Source organism: Centropristis striata, chromosome 12, assembly GCF_030273125.1.
Source record: "Centropristis striata isolate RG_2023a ecotype Rhode Island chromosome 12, C.striata_1.0, whole genome shotgun sequence".
NCBI classification, from domain to species: Eukaryota; Metazoa; Chordata; class Actinopteri; order Perciformes; family Serranidae; genus Centropristis; species Centropristis striata.
Genome location: NC_081528.1, coordinates 2745328 through 2767239, shown reverse-complemented (window position 1 = coordinate 2767239; position 21912 = coordinate 2745328). Strand labels below are relative to the sequence as shown.

The following is a 21912-nucleotide window of genomic DNA, read 5'->3' as shown; positions in this document are numbered from 1 at the left end:
CACACATATAGACATAATTACTGTAATTGCAGGTGACCAGGCGCTATTGTGATGAAGCTTTTAATGATGATGGAGAGAACCTGTGAAGCTTGCAGCTCCATACTGTGATTTTCCTACCAAATGACACGTAACACATAATATATTACAATATATTCAGCATTTAATTATGGTCCACTGCAGTACTGTATAATGTGTTGTATTGTACTGTACGTCCCCTCATACTGGACTTGAAATATCCATCCATCCATCCATTCTCGTCCGCTTATCTAGGGCCGGGTCGCGGGGGCAGCAGGATAAGCAGGGCCTTACAGACAGTGGCTCCCTGTGGCTGTGACAATAAAATGATACCAAATTAAAAGGTTATTTCTTCAAATTTAAATGTTCATTTATCATTCTTCAGTTGTAAAGATGTGTCGCTTATATACAACATTTAAAAAATGTTTTAGTCAACTAAAATGTGCAGCATAGCTTACAAAAGTATCTGGAAAAAATCATATGAAGAAATTCTCTTTATGACCTATTAGTGATGCTGCTAGGCTAATTTATCTTCATTGTAAGGCAGAAAAAAGGTTTGTGGCTCCATTCCGACATTTTTTTCTCCTTTTTTGGCAAGCAGTGGCTCTTTTGTTAGTAAAGGTTTCTGCAAGACCACATGATTTGGCAGTACTTTATTGGCCAACTTACAGAAATAACAGTTCTACCATGATTCTTCTCTTACACAGAGAGCACAGGACAAGCTTTGGGCTCGTCCGGGATTTGAACCCGGGACCCCTCGCACCCGAAGCGAGAATCATACCCCTAGACCAACGAGCCGAGCTGGAGATGAAGCGGTAACACGAAAATTTTGTCGTATTTTGACTCACACACAAACAAAAATTCAAAAAACACATAATAACACATAGAAACACACTAAAAACATACAAAAAAACACAAATAAAAAACACAACAACACATACAAAAAACATGAAAACACACACAAAAATCACAAAGGAACACACAAAAAAACACAAAAACCAAAAAAATTTAAAAACACATAAAAAATGAAAAATAAAATGACAAAAAACACACAAAAAGTAAACACAAAAGATTGCATTAAATACAAAAAATTACAAAAAAAACCTAAAAAAACACGAAAACACACACAAAAATCACAAAGAAACACACAAAAACAGAGAAATTACAAAAACCCACACAAAAAGTAATCACAACAGATTGCATTAAACACAAAAAATGACATAAAACAACACACACAAAAACACGAAAACACACACAAAAATCACCAAGAAACACACAAAAAACACAAAAAATTACAAAAACACACACAAAAAAAAAAAATACAATTACAAAAAACCCACCAAAAAACCCACAAAAAGAAACACACAAAAGCACATAAAGAAATTGCAAAAAAAAAAAAAAACCCACAAAAACAGTAAACACAAAAGATTGCATTAAAAATGATGAATGCACACTGCAAAATTAGAAAAATCTCAAGGTGTTTTTTTTTACCTTTGCTGAAAAAGAGTTAATGCACTAATTTGGACATGGAAACTTATGGAAAAGCCAAAACTTTAGAGAGAAACTGACAGCAGGGCTCCATGCTGCTCCGTTTTTATGTTGTGACGTCAAATATATACATTTTTTCCTCATCATATTCAGTATAAGTTCTAGTTTATGTTTCTATTCTTCTTAATTTCTGTGTGATGATGTCTGTGACAGTGAATGAGCCTCCAGCAGCTTTATGCAGCTGTGAAAGTCTCCACACAGATGAAGCTGTTACCTAATTCACTTGTTGGCATACAGTATGTGTGTTAACAGGCTGACTAGCTGTTGGCTGCAGAGTGTGTGACCACACACACACACACACACACACACACACACAGCAGGATTTAGTGCTCTGTCAGCCAGCTGCTTCACAATCCTCTCAGTCTCTCAATGCCTTTCTCTTTATGGAATTCATTAGCATCTGCCACTCTACTCCTCCTTCTCTTTATCTGCTGTCATTTCACTCACTTTTCATTGAAATACTTCACTTCAATTCACTTTTTCAAAGCGCTCTCAGAAAGGAAGTGTCTCCTCAGTACGACTGTCACATAAACAAACACTTGTGTTCTTAGTATTATGTGAAGACTGTGGTTTATTCATTTTTGGACATCTCATAATATGGTGGGGTTTTTTCACTATCATTTAAAGCATTTTTAGGCATTTTATAATGTAACCATTTTTAACAAAAATCAACATACTATTTTTTCAGTTTTTGAACATTTCATTATATGGTGTTTTTCTGTCCGTTCTGTCCATATTATGCTCTAGTATGTATCAACAGACTATAATTGGGTCATTTCTAGCATTTTTAGGCATTTTAAAATTTTACCATTTTTAACAAAAATCAACATACTATTTTTTCAGTTTTTGGACATCCCATAATATGGTGTTTTTCTGTCCATATTATACTCTTATAAGTTTCAACAGACTATAATTAGGTCATTTCTAACATTTTTAGGCATTTTAAAATTTGACCATTTTTGACACAAATCAATATGCAGTATGACTTTTTTTGACGGGATGATTTTTGGACATCTCATAATATGGTGTTTTTCTGTCATTTCTGGCCATATTATGCCCTAATATGTATCAACTGACTGACTTTTTTGAAGGGATAATTTTTGGACATTCCATAATATGGTGTTTTTTCACTATTGTTGGACAAATTATACTGCAATAATATAGAGTCTCTATATGACAAGCTTTGGGCTCGTCCGGGATTTGAACCCGGGACCTCTCGCACCCTAAGCGAGAATCATACCCCTAGACCAACGAGCCAAGCTGCTTCTATCGTATTGGATACCGACCCGACGCAGTCCATCGTATGCAATCTTGGCCCGGAAGTAAAAACACAGCGTTGACATGCAACGATCTTGACAACTTGACCATCAAGTTAAAGACCTATTTTTGGACAAACTATGCTACTAAATGTATGACAAGACTATAATTGACCCATTTGAAGCATTTTTAAGCATTTTAAAAATTGACCATTTTTGACAAAAATTGACATACTATAGTATGACTTTTTTTTTGAGAGAGTCATTTTTGGACATCGCATAATATGGGGATTTTTTCGATATTTTTGGACAAACTATTCAACCACTTGTATCAACAGAGTATAATTACACCATTTCTAGCATTTTTAGGCATTTTAAAATTTTATCTTTTTCTGACAAAAATCGACATGCTATAGTATGCTATAGCTATAGCTATACTTTTTTTGGTGGGTCATTTTTGGACATTGCATAATATGGTGTTTTTCTGTCATTTATGTTCATATTATGCTTTAATATGTATCAACAGACTATAACTGGGCCATTTCTAGCATTTTAAGGCATTTTAAAATTTGATCTTTTTTTGACAAAAATCATTATAAATCAGCATGACAGGAAATTCTAAATTAAAAAGACAGTTTGCAGAATCAAACCATTAAATTATAGCCATTTGGATTAAATGTTTAGGAATAATTGGTCAACACTGAGCAGTTTTTGCTCTCTCTCTATACAAAGTGGGGATTTTAGATAATTCTTTGAAGGGTCTTTTTTGGACATTGCACAATTTTTTGCAGTTTTTTCACTAATTTTGGATGAACTGTAATACTTAAATGTATCAACAGATTTTCGTAACAACACATGACTTTGGCAGTATATTTTTGGGCAATTTACAGTTCTACCCTGTCTGTTCTCACTAAAGAGTCACTGTATGTCAAGCTTTGGGCTCGTCCGGGATTTGAACCCGGGACCTCTCGCACCCTAAGCGAGAATCATATCCCTAGACCAACGAGCCGAGCTGCTTCTTTTTTCTTAGATACACGTGTGACCCAGTCTATCGTAGATCAGGACCTGCCAAACGATTTCCATTGTTTCACGTGTGACTTACACAATCTTGGCCTGGGAAAAAAACACAACGTTGACATGCAAAGATCTTGAACATGGCTCAGTTTTTGCCACAACGCAATGTTACCCGGCAAGACACAACACTGGACAGGTTGTAGACCTATTTTTAGACAAACTATTTTAGACAAACTATATTACAAAATGTATTAAATGACTATTATTGACCAATGGGAAGCATTTTAAAATTTGACCTTTTTTGACAAAAATCGACATACTATGACTTTTTTTGAGGGGGTCATTTTTGGACATCCCATAATATGGTGTTTTTCTGTCCTTTCTGGCCATATTATGCTCTAGTATGTATCAACAGACCATATTTGACCCATTTTCAGCATTTTTAAGCATTTTAAAAATTGACAATTTTTGACAAAAATCGACATACAATGACTTTTTTCAGTTTTTGGACATCCCAGACTCTTTTTTTTTTGAGAGGGTAATTTTTGGACATTGCATAATATGGTGATTTTTCACTAGTTTTGGACAAACTATTCAACCACATGTATCAACAAACTATAATTGACCTATTTTAAGCATTTTTAAGCATTTTAAAATTTGATCATTTTTGACAGAAATTGACATGCTATAGTATGACTTTTTTTTCGATGGGTCATTTTTGGACATCCCACACCCAAAATGGTGTTTTTCTGTCATTTATGTTCATATTATACTCTAATATGTATCAACAGACTATAATTGGGCCATTTCTAGCATTTTTAGGCATCCTAAAATATGACCTTTTTTGACAAAAATTGACATACAATGACATGACTCTTTTCAGTTTTTGGACATCCCATTATATGGTGTTTTTGCCACTATTTTTGGACAAACTATTCTACTACATGTATCAACAGAGTATAATTAGACCATTTGAAGCATTTATTCAGGCAATTTAAAATTTGACCTTTTTGACAAAAATCAACACACTATAGTGTGACTTTTTTCAGTTTTTGGACAGCTTATAATATGGTATTTTTAGCTATTTTTGGACAAACTATTCAACCACTTGTATCAACAAACTATAATTGACCCATTTGAAGCATTTTTAGGCATTTTAAAAATTAAAAATTTGACAATTTTTGACAAAATTCAATCAATCAATCAATCAATGCCGTACGACTTTTTTTTCGGTGGGTCATTTTTGGACATCCCATAATATGGTGTTTTTACACTATTTTTTGACAAACTGTAAGACTAAATGTATCAACAGATTTTAGCAACATCACATGACTTTGGCAGTATATTGTTGGGCAATTTACAGTTCTCAACTGTTTGTTCTGACTAAAGAGTCTGTATATGACAGGCATTGGGCTCGTCCGGGATTTGAACCCGGGACCTCTCGCACCCTAAGCGAGAATCATACCCCTAGACCAACGAGCCAAGCTGGTTTTTTTAACTCAGATACACGGCTAACCCAGTCCATCATGGATCAGGACCTGCCAAATGATTTCCATTGTCTCATATTTCTTTTTTTTTAAGAGGGTCATTTTTGGACATCGCATAATACGGTGATTTTTCACTATTTTTGGACAAACTATTCAACCACTTGTATCAACAAACTATAATTGACCTATTTGAAGCATTTTTAGGCATTTTAAAATTTGACCTTTTTCCGACAAAAATCGACATACTATATAGTATGACCATCAAGTTAAAGACCTATTTTTGGACAAACTATGCTACTAAATGTATGACAAGACTATAATTGACCCATTTGAAGCATTTTTAAGCATTTTAAAAATTGACCATTTTTGACAAAAATCGGCATACTATAGTATGACTCTTTTTTTTGAGAGAGTCATTTTTGGACATCGCATAATATGGGGATTTTTTCGATATTTTTGGACAAACTATTCAACCACTTGTATCAACAGAGTATAATTACACCATTTCTAGCATTTTTAGGCATTTTAAAATTTTATCTTTTTCTGACAAAAATCGACATGCTATAGTATGCTATAGCTATAGCTATACTTTTTTTGGTGGGTCATTTTTGGACATTGCATAATATGGTGTTTTTCTGTCATTTATGTTCATATTATGCTTTAATATGTATCAACAGACTATAACTGGGCCATTTCTAGCATTTTAAGGCATTTTAAAATTTGACCTTTTTTTGACAAAAATCATTATAAATCAGCATGACAGGAAATTCTAAATTAAAAAGACTGTTTGCAGAATCAAACCATTAAATTATAGCCATTTGGATTAAATGTTTAGGAATAATTGGTCAACACTGAGCAGTTTTTGCTCTCTCTCTATACAAAGTGGGGATTTTAGATAATTCTTTGTAGGGTCTTTTTTGGACATTGCACAATTTTTTGCAGTTTTTTCACTAAAAATCGACATACTATATAGTATGACTTATTTTTGACTGAGCCATTTTTAGACATGCCATAATATGGTGGGTTTTTTCCGCTACTTTTGGACAAACTATACTACCACATGCATCAATAGAGTATAATTGGGCCATTTCTAAAATTTTTAGGCATTTAAAAAGTTTTACCTTTTTTGGACAAAAATCGACATACTATAGTATGACTTTTTTCAGTTTTTGGACATCCAATAATATGGTGTTTTTTCGCTGTTTTTGGACAAACTGTTCAACCACTTGTATCAACAAACTATAAATGACCCATCTGAAACATTTTTGGGCATTTTAAAATATGACCTTCTTTTTTTTTTTTTACAAAAATCGACATACATCAGTTTTCGGACATCCCATAATATGGTATTTTTCCGCTATTTTTGGACAAACTATACTGCAATATGTTTCAACAGACTATAATTGACCCATTCAAATCTTTTCCTCAACTAAAACTATGAATCCCACACTGTGAAACTGTTCTGTCACAAATTAAAGTCCTGCACTGAAAATCTAACTTAACTTAACTGAACAAATGACCATTTTCTCAACTAATTATCCTGTAAAAACTCTAAAAAATACATAACAATATTCAATATTTGTTGTCCAACCAACAGTCAAATGATTAAAATAATTACTAGCAGAGCAGCAGATTGTATTCTAGTCATTATTATGGTTGCTGCCATAATAATAATGGCGACTGGAGGAAAAGGATGATTTGACACCAGAGTCATAAACACAGCAGCTCTGACTGATTGACACGAACGGAGCGCAGCCTCTGATTGGTCGATAGATTTAACCCAAGGCACCGAAAATGGGAAAATAATCACAGAAGACATTCAGAGTTGGATTTATTGTGATGGATTTATATTTCACAAAGTTTCCAAAAAGACAGAGCAGTTGAAGGCCGGATTACAAAGCTTCTGAAGGGATATAATCACACTGAATGATTTTCAGAGCAGCGTAATGTTTAGCTGCAGGGCAAAATAAGAAAAAAACAAAAAAAAGAGTCTCACATGCAGCTTTGACCAGAAGCTGATAATATAACAACTTATAGTATAGTTTTATTTTAGCATTGTAAAGATAATTGGTCCATGATGGGAAACATGCTGCTGCACCGAATTAATTAATGGACATTTCATATACAGTCATGGATAAAAAATTTATATTAGACCCTTGTTTTCTTCAATTTCTTGTTCATTTTAATGGCTGGTACAACTAAAGGTACATTTGATAAAAATAAAAAAAATCATTATCAAGGTTATCATTATTTCTGGTCGTTTTGTGTCTTTTTTGGTCATTTTTACGTCAATTTATTGTCATTTTGTGTCATTTTTTAGTCATTTTTACGTCCAATTTTGGTCATGTTGTCTTTTTAGTCATTTTTACACCCATTTTTGTAATTTTGTGTCTTTTTACATCCATTTTTGTCATTTTGTGTCTTTTTTACATCCATTTTTTCTTATTTTGTGTCTTTTTTACATCCATTTTTTGTCATTTTGTGTCTTTTTTAGTCATTTTACATTCATTTTTGTCATTTTGTCTTTTTTACATATTTTTTGTCATTTTGTGTCTTTTTTAGTCATTTTTATTTATTTTTGGTCATTTTGTGTCTTTTTTGGTAATTTTCACATCTACAGTCATGGAAACAAATATTAGACCACCCCTTTTTTTTCAATTTCTTGTTAATTTACAAGAATGGTACAACTAAAGGAACATTTGTTTGGACAAATATAATGATAACAACAAAAATAGCGGATAAGAGTTTAATTTAAGAGCTGATATCTAGACATTTTTTTGGTCATTTTGTGTCTTTTTTACATTTATTTTTGGTCATTTTGTGTGTTTTTTGCTCATTTTTACATTTTATATTTGGTCATTTTGTATTTATTTATTTTTTGTCATTTTGTGTCTTTTTTTTAAATTCATTTTCACATCTACAGTAATGGAAACATTCTTGATCATTCTTGATTCTTGATCATCATAGATCATGATCCTTGCCCTTATGTAGATCACATAATAACAACTAAATCAGCTGATTAAAAGCTTTGGAGATAATAAGTGAAATCACTTTTTCCATGAGTCTATTCCAGAGCTCAAGCATAAACATTCAACTTTAAATAATGTGGTCATTTAATAATGGAAAGTGATTTTTCCTTGAAGATACATCCGGCCCTTCCTGTGGTGAATAACATCTCTAAACCCTGTAATGAAACTCAGCACACACATTTCACTGAGGACTCTTCAGAGGAGCTGCTTTCTAGCAAAGCAATAAACTCTATTTATACTCTTTGAAGACTGAATTCTTTTATGATTGTGTGCAGATGAATCATCACATGGATGTATGAAGAAGAAAAGGAATAATAGCAAATGTATTCAAAACAAAACATGGAGAATTAAACAGAATATTTTCTAGTTTTCTTAAGTATCACAGAACCCATCGGCTGTCCTCGTCTGGCCCCCATGAGGTTACCCAGAAATTAGAAATCAATAAAACCCCAGTGCTTTTATTTTGAAGGCGGTTTACGTACCCACTTGCAAAGACTTGACTCTTTAACTGATAGTTCACAAGATTTATTCAAAATCGTAGCTCCATGAACATAAAAATAAGACATTCCTTTAGAGCTAAAAAACATTAGCATTAGCTTTTACTATAGTTAAGACAACAAATATAGCCACTAATATATATGAGAGAATAAAATAAACTTTAACAAACCGTGTGCCCTGTCAGCCACTATAGAAGCCCTTTTCATACTTTATATCAACTTTATATGAATTACGACGCAATTTTTACCGTTCTACCTGTTATTTCCTGTCACTACCTTTTAAAATAAAAGCACCCGTTTTACACTGGACGGCGCCTTTTAAAAATAAAAGCATCACAACATTGTAAAACACCTAGAAAATTAACAAACATAAAAAAACAAGCGATATAATAAAAAAAACACCAACAGGAACCTTGCTAAAGGTCATTTACAGTTGTGTTTAAAATAAATGTTAAAGTGATATAATGATTGGAGTATTTACTGCTTTTTACTGCTATATTTGATTTACTCCACATTAACAGTCTTATGTATTCTTATCAGTAGCAGCTCAAAACCAGATCATTTACTATAATTTTGTGTGTGTGTTTGGTTTGCTTTTCATGTTTTTGTGTGTTTTTTTGTGTTCAAAATATTGATCCTGTAAGTCAAAATGAAAAAAAAAATAATAATCAGGTCATATAGGTGAGGTTGTGCTGAAAACAATGATACCAACACGTCATGGTAAAGATTTTTAAGTGGTTTATACAGTCAAAAACTGACTAAATAGCCTCAAACTCCAAAGGGTTAAATAATGTGAATGCTTAGACCTCTAAGGATTAAATATGACCCTGTTGTCTAGAGATTCAGAGTGTGTTTATAGAGATCAGCGTAGTATTAAACTAATAAAAACACAGAAGGATTCTGTGTCTGCAGCAGGAGGATGACACCCGTTCTTTAAAAGAAAGACAACTCTCACCTTTTATCTGCTTTAAAGGCAGTCAGAGGCTATTACATTTAGTCACCATAACACATGTCACCGCTACCACTTTGGCTTCGGTGTTTCCATGGCGATAACAAACCCGAGAGGCCTGTCGGCGCGCGGCGAGTATCGATCCGCTGATATTACATGTAAACCTCTGAGGCTCGGCCCTAATTCACAGGTCATTGTTTGAGTGACTGAAAGAGTAAGAAAAACAACGCAGGATGGACTGCTAGGCAGTAAAAAAGAGATATTTTACTGTGTGTGTGTGTGTGTGTGTGGGCTGAGGAGTGGCAGTCATGAGGGAATCAGGGAAAACAAGAAGAAAACAGCGAGAAAGAAAAGGAGAGGATGAAAAATATGTGTTTTTATTCAGCTTTTCTGCCTTCATGTCTGGCTAAGCAATCTGCTGCTGCTGCCCTCCACATCCATCATGGTTACAGCCAGAGAGGAGAGTGTCGGACTCAGGGCTGCCGTGCATGTGTGTGTGGGCGTGCCGGAGCACTTGTGTGCATTGGTGTGTGTGTGTGAGCGTGCACGGCTGCACACACACACACACACACACACACACACTGTGCTCTCTCTCTCAGTAGAAGAGCAGATATATCTCCTGTGCTTACAGGTACCACAGTTTCTCACAGCGCTGCCAAAGGCACTGGAGCCTGACTGAGAGAGAAAAGTCCAACCTAGCACACTCTGCTGTTATTATTTTGGGGCTTTTTTTTTCTAGCTTTGGTCCTCAATGACCGGTCCTGAGCTTGAACCCTTCTTCTTACTGTTGCTAGGTCCAACAACCAGTTACATTTAGCTGGCAGGGTCTGGGTACTAAAGTATAATCTGTTATTAAAGGCAGTGTTAGCTAATAACGTAAACTACTGTGAAGCATAGACTGTATATTAATAATGGACGTAGTCACCCGTTGGTTTGTGGCCCGTTGGAAGCATCAAGTTCAGTGTTACACTCGCCGCCATCATGTTTTCGGATACAGGAAGCAGACCATATTTGGATTGTGGAGGAGGAGAGGGATCTGATCCCTGACTACACAACAAAATCGCCCAAAAAATGACCAAAAAAAGACACAAATAACCAAAACATGACACAAAATGACCAATAAAAAGACACAAAATGATCAAAAAAAGACACAAAATGACCAAAAAGTTACAAAAAAAGACACATAATGACCAAAAAGTTACAAAAAAGACACAAAATCACCCAATGAAGACACAAAATCACCCAAAAATGGCAAAAAATGGCACAAAATGACCAAAAAATGACAAAAAAGACACAAAATGACCCAAAATAAACAAAATAACAAAAAAATCGGTCCTGAGCTTGAACCCTTCTTCTTACTGTTGCTAGGTCCAACAACCAGTTATATTTAGCAGGCAGGGTCTTGGTACTAAAGTATAATCTGTTATTGAAGGCAGCGCTAGCTAATAACGTAAGCTAACAAACTACTGTGAAGCATAGACTGTATATGAATAATGGACGTAGTCATAAGTTGGTTTGTGGCACGTTGGAAGCATCAAGTTCAGCGTTACACTCGTCGCCATCTTGTTTCCGATACAGGAAGCAGACCATATTTGGATTGTGGAGGAGGAGAGGGATCTGATCACTGACTACACGCCAAAATCGCCCCAAAAATGACAAAAAAAAAGACACAAATAACCAAAACGTGACACTAAATGACCAATAAAAAGACACAAAATGACCAAAAAAAGACACAAAATGACCAAAAAGTTACAAAAAAAGACACATAATGACCAAAAAGTTACAAAAAAGACACAAAATCAACCAAAAATTACAAAAAATGGCACAAAATGACCAAAAAAAGTGACAAAAAAGACACAAAATGACCCAAAAAAGACACAAAATCATCCAAAAATGACACAAAATCACCCAAAAATGACACAAAATGACCAATAACTGACAAAATAACCAAAAAATCGGTCCTGAGCTTGAACCCTTCTTCTTACTGTTGCTAGGTCCAATAACCAGTTACATTTAGTTGGCAGGGTCTGGGTACTAAAGTATGATCTGTTATTGAAGGCAGCGTTAGCTAATAACGTAAGCTAACAAACTACTGTGAAGCATAGACTGGATATTAATAATGGATGTAGTCACCCGTTGGTTTGTGGCCCGTTTGAAGCATCGAGTTCAGTGTTATACTCGTCGCCATCTTGTTTTCGGGTACAGGAAGCACGACCATATGTGGAGTGTGGAGGAGGAGAGGGATCTGATCACTGACTACACGCCAAAATCGCCCAAAAAATGACCAAAAAAAAGACACAAATAACCAAAACGTGACACAAAATGACCAATAACAAGACACAAAATGACAAAAAAAAGACACAAATTGACCAAAAAGTTACAAATAAAGACACATAATGACCAAAAAGTTACAAAAAAGACACAAAATCACCCAATGAAGACAAAAAAATCACCCAAAAATGACAAAAAAATGGCACAAAATGACCAAAAAAATGACAAAAAAGACACAAAATGACCCAAAAAAGACACAAAATCACCCAAAAATGACACAAAATGACCAATAACTGACAAAATAACCAAAAAATCTGTCCTGAGCTTGAACCCTTCTTCTTACTGTTGCTAGGTCCAACAACCAGTTACATGTAGCTGGCAGGGTCTGGGTACTAAAGTATAATCTGTTATTGAAGGCAGCGTTAGCTAATAACGTAAGCTAACAAACTACTGTGAAGCATAGACTGTATATTAATAATGGACGTAGTCACATGTTGGTTTGTGGCCCGTTGGGAGCATCGAGTTCAGTGTTTCACTCGTCGCCATCTTTTTTCCGATACAGGAAGCATGACCATATTTGGACTGTGGAGGAGGAGAGGGATCTGATCACTGACTACACGCCAAAATCGCCCAAAAAATGATCAAAAAAAAGACACAAATAACCAAAACGTGACACAAAATGACCAATAAAAAGACACAAAATGACCAAAAAGTTACAAAAAAAGACACATAATGACCAAAAAGTTACAAAAAAGACACAAAATCACCCAATGAAGACACAAAATCACCCAAAAATGGCAAAAAATGGCACAAAATGACCAAAAATGACAAAAAAGACACAAAATGACCCAAAAAAGACACAAAATCACCCAAAAATGACACAAAATGACCAATAACTGACAAAATAACAAAAAAATCGGTCCTGAGCTTGAACCCTTCTTCTTACTGTTGCTAGGTCCAACAACCAGTTATATTTAGCAGGCAGGGTCTGGGTACTGAAGTATAATCTGCTATTGAAGGCAGCGTTAGCTAATAACGTAAGCTAACAAACTACTGTGAAGCATTGACTGGATATTAATAATAGACGTAGTCACCCGTTGGTTTGTGGCCTGTTGGAAGCATCGAGTTCAGCGTTACACTCGTCTCCATCTTGTTTTCGGATACAGGAAGCAGACCATATTTGGACTGTGGAGGAGGAGAGGGATCTGATCACTGACTACACGCCAAAATCGCCCAAAAAATGACCAAAAAAAGACACAAATAACCAAAACATGACACAAAATAACCAATAAAAAGACACAAAATGACCAAAAAAAGACACAAAATGACCAAAAAGTTACAAAAAAGACACAAAATGACCCAATAAAGACACAAAATGACCAAAAAGCTACAAAAAAGACACAAAATGACCCAATAAAGACACAAAATGACATAAAAATTACACAAAATGACCAAAAAAAGACACAAAATCACCCAAAAATTACACAAAATGACCAATAACTGACACAAAATGACCCAAAAAAATCTGTAGTGCATCTATAAGTGCACGTCCATTTACCATTCCCTGCGGATACGGGGATCAGACCATATCTGGACTGTGGAGGAGGAGAGGGATCTGATCACTGACTACAGCCTCTCTACACCTCAACCTGACTGAGAGAAGCTGCTGCTAATTCATGTTAGCATTAGCTGGAGCATTAACTGGGATGTTAGTTTTGGCTAGCAACAAACAAAAACAAAACTTATGTTACCTCATTTTTACTGAACAAAACGTTCAAATAAACTGTCATTAAGTGAAAATACAGTGAAAGGGTCAAAGTTATGAGACCAAACCGCTAAATGTCCTTTTTTATATCTATATAACGTTATATATAACTTTATTGACACGTTGCTGTGGATACACATTGTTCTGCTTCTCTCCTGATGACGGCTCGCATGGTTAGTGACCTGTCAATCAAAGGTAGCCCCGCCCCAAATCATACAATTCTATATCTTCTATTTTCTTCTAAATGGGGCCATTATTTACACTATTAACATCAGATTGTCTTGAAGACGATTTTTTACTAGTGATTGACACCATAGTGTTGTCCTAAAAAACATTTCTGAGGTCATAAATCAAGTGAGTCTCATTTTGCACTGAAATGAATGGAACAAAATGCTTCTGCAGCCTAACGTAGCGCCCCCTGTTGAAATTTTCGGTAGAATGCAGCTTAAGGCACTTCCTTGTTTGCCTCCCTGCTCAGACCAGGAGGTTGCCGCCACACAGCAGCATTAAATAACATTGGGAATGAATGTGGGTCATTTTTTTACCCATGTTGTGCATTAAAAGGGTTAACAAGCAGTTGCACAGGTGTACCTAATAAAGTGGCTGAGCTACCATTGGCAACCACGAACTGCTGCCTGAAATAATCACCTGCATATTAACATATTCCTAATGAAACTTGTTAACTTGCCATTTTTATTACTGCCTAGTACTACAGTTGTACTGCAGAAACACTTTGACGGCTGCTGTTTGTATTTACCACCAATGTCAGACACTGAATTGTCTCTTTATTTCTTTACTTTCAAACGTATTTACAAGTGGAAAACATGATGTGATGTGAGTGTTTCTCAGGATAGATCACTATTTATTGTTATAGTCTAGGTACAGGACTATGCCAGTATTTTATCGCTGTAAACGATAAGTAAAAAAAAAAAAGACCTTTGGGTTCTTAACTTGAAGAATGGCAGAACACGTCATTGCCTGGAGAGCAGATGTGAGAATAAGAGAGGAGAGGAGAAGAGATGATTGGAGAGCAGGAGAGGATAAAGAGAATAAAGGAGTAAAAGAGAGGGAGAGAGGCTGGAGAGCAGACCAGAGCAGGAAGACACTTACAGAGATAAAACAAACAAATGTCCAGCTTTATCGTTTCTGGCTAACAATAATTCATGTCAGCTTAAACAAATGTCAAACAGAAAACCTGTCTGTCCTTCTACGTTACAACCAGTATGAAGAGGAAGCAAACCTGGCCGACATTAACTCCTCTTGATCTAAATATACAGTCATGGAAAAAAATATTCAACCACTGTCTAGATATCAGCTCTTAAATTAAACTCTTGTGAGCTATTTTGTTGTTATGAAATAAATTGACCAAAAATAGATGAAAAAATGACTAAAAAAGACACAAAATGACAAAAAAATAGATGAAAAAATGACTGAAAAAAAGACACAAAATCACAAAAAATCAATGTAAAAATTACTAAAAAATGACACAAAATTATCGAAATAGAAATAAATTGTGCAAAAATAGATGTAAAAATTACAAAAAAAAGACACAAAATGACAAAAAATGGATGTAAAAATGACTAAAAGGACACAAAATCACAAAATAATTATGTAAAAATGACTAAAAAGATGACTAAAAAAGACACGAAAATGACAAAAAAAATTTTTCAAAATGACTAAAAAGAAACAAAATTACCAAACATTTATGTAAAAGTGACTACAAGAAGACACAAAATGACCAATATATATATAGATATAACTTTATTGACACGTTGCCGTGGATACGCATTGTTCTGCTTCTCTCCTGGTGACGGCTTGCCTTGTTAGTGACCTGTCAATCAAAGGTAGCCCCGCCCCAAATCATACGATTCTTTATCTTCTATTTTCTTCTAAATGGGGCCATTATTTACACTATTAACATCAGATTGTCTTGGAGGAAAAAAAAATTAACTAGTGATTAAAACCATAGTGTTGTCCTAAAAAAAACATTTCTGAAGTAATAAATCAAGTGAGAAGTTTTCTAATTTTGCATTGAAATGAATGGAACAAAATGCTTCTGCAGCTGCCGTCAGCTCAGACCCGGAGGTTGCCGCCTGCTTCGGATCTGTCAATTTCTAACAAAGCAACACCTCATTAAAAGGTGGAACAAAAATCTAAAATTGGAATATGTACCTGTTGATATCACAAATAACACCTGTATTTATATCTGGATTGTAATTAAACTAGAAGTAAGAATGTTTCACTGGTTCAGTAGCTACTTCACCAGCATGTCTCCCTGAAGTTAGACATGCTGTGGGTTTCTAAATACATAAATACCAAATAATAAAATGTACAACCTGATTACCATACGGAGCAATGAGCACACTTAAATCCGTGTCTGAAGGGAGTTCTTTTCACAATCTCATCATCGACAACACAGCTGCAGCTAATAACATTAATGACAGCTAAGTGAGCCCATCAGCTTTGACGGCAGTTATTATTATTATAGTCAACGCTTGCTAACTGGCCCACCTACATCAGACTTCAGCATTATTCATTTGCTTGACTGCAGGTGTCTGAACACTCCTGTGATGCTCCAAGTATATGTGCTTTGGTGTCCCAGTTCATCACACTGCAACAACCAACTGACAAAAAACAAGAAATAAATAACTAGAATTGAGCAAATACATGCCGGAAACAAGTCAAATTATCTGCCAGTGCAGTAAGTACATTTTTTTCTTTGTAAGAATTCTTAAAATAAGTAAAAAATATCCAGGCACTGGAAAAACCAATGATTTCTCGAAATAACAACTCCAAATACTTATTTTTTTTAACAATTGTGGCTTGAAAAGGCCAGCTGTAGCCAGCAATAGTTGAAACAAGCATGTTTTGGTGATAGAAAATGGTTTTGAAATATCATTCAACCTACCTGCAACTAAAACTCTCAAGTGGAACCAATATTTTAGGTAAAAACGCAACATATTCAACAGTTGAATAGCTTGAAAAGCATGAAAAAGCTCACAATGTCAATGTCAATTGTCAATCGGAACAGTGACAGCAGCCAGAGGTGGACAGACTGGAATTTCTGGCCTCGAACAGAAAGCATTTTTGGCAAAACCATAATACCTATCATTGATCCGACTTCACTTTGAGCGTCCCGAGTTCTTCCTGAATATCTACAGATGTTTTTTTTTTAAGAAAAATGAAAAAAAAAATAGCTTTTTCAGAGCGATCTAAAAAAACTGTTACATCTCCTTTTTTCAGAAATCTTCCTGCGTTTTTAACATGGGAGCCAATGAGGCTGTTGGTGGTGTTGGTGGTGCATCTGTGCGTCCTACGCCCAAACTATAACTCTGACAGCTTTACCAGAGGATTGTGAGGGAGAAAACTAATTTTCCTACGTTTCTATGTATAAATTATTTCTGTAGAGTGGAATTTGCGGCCTGGAGTGCAGTTTTCAAATTTATTTTTTGACAATTTATTCTCTCCCTCTACACTCTGGCGATGATGTCACACACTGTGACACGAACATTCCGTGCAATACACACCCATTATAATCTCAGAATTTCTCCAAAAATTATCATGGTCATTGAACAGGGATTGATAAAAAACTATATGACCTATCGAAACGTGGATTAATACACCGATACACAAGACTTGTGTCTACTGTTTAAAGTTTAAATGGAGTCTCTAGGTGAAATTATGATAGAGAAGTAGACGTTCAAAAATCTCCAATTATTGTTCTTTTTCGCTAATTTTTTCTTTATTTTTCTTTAATACATAAAGTAAAATGTGCTCACAACAAGGTGATGGAGCTGAATGTGCTCTGTGTCTTTAAGTGTGCAGCTATGTACAGTATGTCTCCCTCCATCACCACTGAGCCCAGAATTATTGACTGACTCAGGTGGTCACAGCGTTCAGCTTCATCATCTCACATGCACCATCACTCAATTATTCAGCTGTACCATCACTCACACGTTCAATATATTTTACAGATGGCTGACAAATGACTGGAGAAGCCAACATCAAGTGGCTTATTCACGTGTTAGACCACCATGAACCACCTCAAGAAACAGCTTCACAGCTCTCTGGTATCTAACAGTATCTGGGTATTTTATCTGTATAAGAAAATAAAGCAGCATGTGAATGTGATGCATGAGTTAATGTAGGCTGTGTACAGAATGCACATTACAATCAAAATGTAATCAAATCACACTCAGGTAGTATGGCACACATTTGAGTTTTTATCCAGTTGTAGATATAATCTGTACACAGACTTGTGTGGTGGAGCCTTTACAGTCATGGAAACAAATATTAGACCATTTTTCCTTCAATTTCTTGTTCATTTTAATGCCTGGTACAACTAAAGGTACATTTGTTTGGACAAATATAATGATAGCAACAAAAATAGCTGATAAGAGTTTAATTTAAGAGCTGCTATCTAGACATTTAACATGGTTTTATTGGTAATGATGTTGGTTATTATCAATAAAACCACTGAGCATGTCTAGATATCAGCTCCAACTCCAACACTGGGGAACAGTTTACCTCAGATTCTTTGGTCATGTTGTGTCTTTTGTTGGTAATTTTGGCCTTTTTTGTGGTATTTTTGTTTCTTTTTTTGTCAATTTGTGTCTTTTTTGGGTAATTTTGTGTCTTTTTTGGTCATTTTTACATTTATTTATGGTCATTTTGTGTCTTTTTTGTCATTTTGTGTCTTTACATCTACAGTCAAGGAAACATTCTTGATAATAACCAAAATCAGTATCAAGAAAACCATGAAAATGTCTATTAATAGATAATAGATTTTAATTCAAGAGCTGATATCTAGACATTTACCATGGTTTTCTTTAAAATTATTTTGGTTATTATCAAGAAAACCATGTAAAATGTCTAGATATCAGCTCTTAAATTAAACTCTATTGTTGTTGTCATTATATTTGTCCAAACAAATGTACCTTTATAGATGAAAATGTATTGTATAATAGTTAAATTGTGCAATAAAAACATATTCTCATCACATCATTCTCACTGTGCTGCACTTTCAAAATAAAAAAAAGTAATCATGCACAAAAATGAGAAATGTCATCCTCGTACAAAAAGAGAGCTGATATCTAGACATTTAACATGGTTTTATTGGAAATAACCAAAGTCTTTATCAATAAAACCATGGAAAACAAATGTACCTTTAGTTGTACCAGGCATTAAAATGAACAAGAAAGCATTGGTTATTGGTCTAATCATTTTTCCATGACTGTAAGTATTTCCAGAAGTGGGAAAATGTTCTTCCAACTTTGGTGTGTTCATACAGACTTGTCTCCCCTCAAAAACCAACTCACGTCACCATCGTAACTACTTCACTCGCAGCATTTACCTACATTTATTTTTCTTTTATAACACCTAACCAGGAAGTCAGTGGTTCCTAGCATAAATACACAGTGTGCTATTTTTAGAACCCTCCGCGAGCCACACAATGCAAAGGTAATTCCATATAATTTTAACAGCACGTCTATAGCTGCTTCCAGTGTGTGCAGGACAACTAATAACACATGAAATGGATCATGTGAACCATTAAATACGATCAGGAACTATTTTATTTTAGATTATTCCAACAGCACATGAATGCAGCACAAATTCCCTCATCTGGCAATGTTAGTAACACTGAAAAATACAGTTGTTTTCTAGGGCTGTCAAACTTAACGTGATAATAAAACAAATTCCTTTTTATGCTGTTCATTTCTTAAACGCGCAATTAACCCTTTGATGCACAACATGGGTCTAAAACATGGGCCTCAAACTCGAGGCCCGCAGGCCAATTGCGGCCCTCGTGACGATATTTTGTGGTCCCCGCCTTGATATGAAAGTTTAATGTGAGTTTTATTACTTTAATTTTTTTTTTTGTAATTTTGTGTCTTTTTCTAATAATTTTGTGTCTTTTTCTAATAATTTTGTGTCTTTTTTTTTGGTTATTTAGTGTCTTCTTAAAGCAATTTAGTTTTTTCTGTCATTTTGTGTCTTTTCTTTAGTAATTTTGTGTCTTTTTCTAATAATTTTGTGTCTTTTTCAGTAATTTTGTGTCTTTTTCAGTAATTTTGTGTCTTTTTTTGGTTATTTAGTGTCTTCTTAAAGTAATTTAGTTTTTTCTGTCATTTTGTGTCTTTTCTTCAGTAATTTTGTGTCTTTTTCTAATCATTTTGTGTCTTTTCTTTAGTAATTTTGTGTCTTTTTCTAATCATTTTGTGTCTTTTCTTTAGTAATTTTGTATCTTTTTCTAATCATTTTGTGTCTTTTTCAGTCATTTTCTGTCTTTTTTTGGTTATTTAGTGTCTTCTTAAATAATTTAGTTTTTTCTGTCATTTTGTGTCTTTTCTTTAGTAATTTTGTGTCTATTTCTAATCATTTTTTAGTCTTTTTTTAGTAATTTTGTATATTTTTTAGGTAGTTTTGTGTCTTTTTTTTATAGTAATTTTGTGTCTTTTTGGTCATTTTGTGTCTTTTTAAGTAATTTTCTTTTTTTAAGAGTTAATTTCCTATTTTAAGCGTTCAACATGCATATTTCTAGATTTAGACACACCTTGTTTGCAGTGCACTGAGTAGAAGGGAATGTTTTTGTAATACTTTATGAGGTCAGACAGTTACACTGTGTGACATTATTCACTTTAAGTGTGAATGATCTTATTGAACTGAGCTGTTTACCTGTTGTTCTCTGTGTCTGTTGTTGTGATGATGAGGTCAGTGGTTTAGTGTTGATCTGTTGAACAGGATGTTCAGTAAACTTTGACTCATGTTCACTTCTACATGCTGTTAGTATCACTGAATCATCTTACACCCATCTGTTGTTTCCTGTTGGTCTCAGTTTGACATGTTGTGCTTTCAGCAGATTGTTTGAGCCTCTGATTCTGCACGTATTTGTCATTCTATTGGACTGTTGCTGAAAATAATAAACATGCATTTGCATAAAGCAGCATATGTGTCCACTCCCATGCAAGGCAAGGCAAGTTTATTTAATAAAAATACAAATAAGATGAAATAAGATACAGCAGGATAAGAAAATAGATAGATGCATGGTTATTATAGTTAACGAAAACTAACAAAATAACGCAAACTAGAATTGAAAAAACATTTCATTAACTGAAATAAAAATAAAATAGAGACTTTAAAAAAAAAAAACAATAACTAACTGAAACTGTATTTTGTGGTTACAAAACAAACTAAAAATATATATTGAAAATGTCCTTCGTTTTCACCTTTGTCAACTTTTTTCATACGTAAACCTTTTTGGTTGACTGGTTTTATGACTTAATAAACTTATTGGGGCTGAGATGGATCAGACAAAGGAAATAAAGGCAAACATTACTGTGACCTCTTTTAATCTCCCACCCAACAAATACCCCATTACAAAAAACTACAACTAATAAAAATTAAACTAAAACTAGCAATCTCACTCTAAAAACTCATAAAAACAAACTGAATTTGAAAACAAAAATTCACAACGAAATAAAAACTAAAACTAATGAAAAATCCAAAACTATTATAACCTTCAAAGGGAATTCACTGTTCCAATGAGGGTCCTCACAAAGATAGAAGTACAAGAATGTGTGTGTGTGTGTGTGTGTGTGTGTGTGTGTGTGTGTGTGTCTGTTTCCCATCACTCCTCTGAGTGTGTGTGTGGTTTAGGCCTCAACCTATCACACATACACACACATTTCTGTTTAGATTCTCCATATCTGCTGTCTGTCACTCTGAGTCTGCTGTATCTCTATCTGGGACAGATCGGTATGCAGTTCAGCCATGTACCAGCTCAGGAAGTGTGTGTGCTCTGAATACATATACATACATGTACTTATAAGACCAATAACCCTCTGCCACTGTACACCATGGATGGAGTGTGTGCTGACAAAAAGTTATTCCTAGATTTGTTATTTAGATTTAGTGGTTTTTGTTGCTGTCTGTCCAACAGGATCTCCAACCTAAACAACACAACAGAGCGATTGTCAATACCTATAACTATAATGAGCCATACACTCAAAAAAATAACTTGTTCCCAGAACGAAATAAAATTATGGAAATAATTTCCACCTAGATAAAATGCTTTAATTTAG

At 34.6% G+C, this 21912-nt stretch overlaps 4 non-coding genes across 4 annotated transcripts; all 4 read right to left on the bottom strand.

The window, feature by feature from the left end:
- Positions 1-741: 741 nt before the first annotated feature.
- Positions 742-813, bottom strand: trnap-cgg (transfer RNA proline (anticodon CGG)). The gene has a single exon. It is a non-coding gene; the product is annotated as a tRNA-Pro (tRNA).
- A 1935-nt stretch (positions 814-2748) lies between these two features.
- trnap-agg (transfer RNA proline (anticodon AGG)) lies at positions 2749-2820 on the bottom strand. The gene has a single exon. It is a non-coding gene; the product is annotated as a tRNA-Pro (tRNA).
- Positions 2821-3756: 936 nt separating this feature from the next.
- On the bottom strand, positions 3757-3828 carry trnap-agg (transfer RNA proline (anticodon AGG)). Its single transcript has one exon. It is a non-coding gene; the product is annotated as a tRNA-Pro (tRNA).
- Positions 3829-5243: 1415 nt separating this feature from the next.
- Positions 5244-5315, bottom strand: trnap-agg (transfer RNA proline (anticodon AGG)). The gene has a single exon. It is a non-coding gene; the product is annotated as a tRNA-Pro (tRNA).
- Between the last annotated feature and the right edge of the window lie 16597 nt (positions 5316-21912).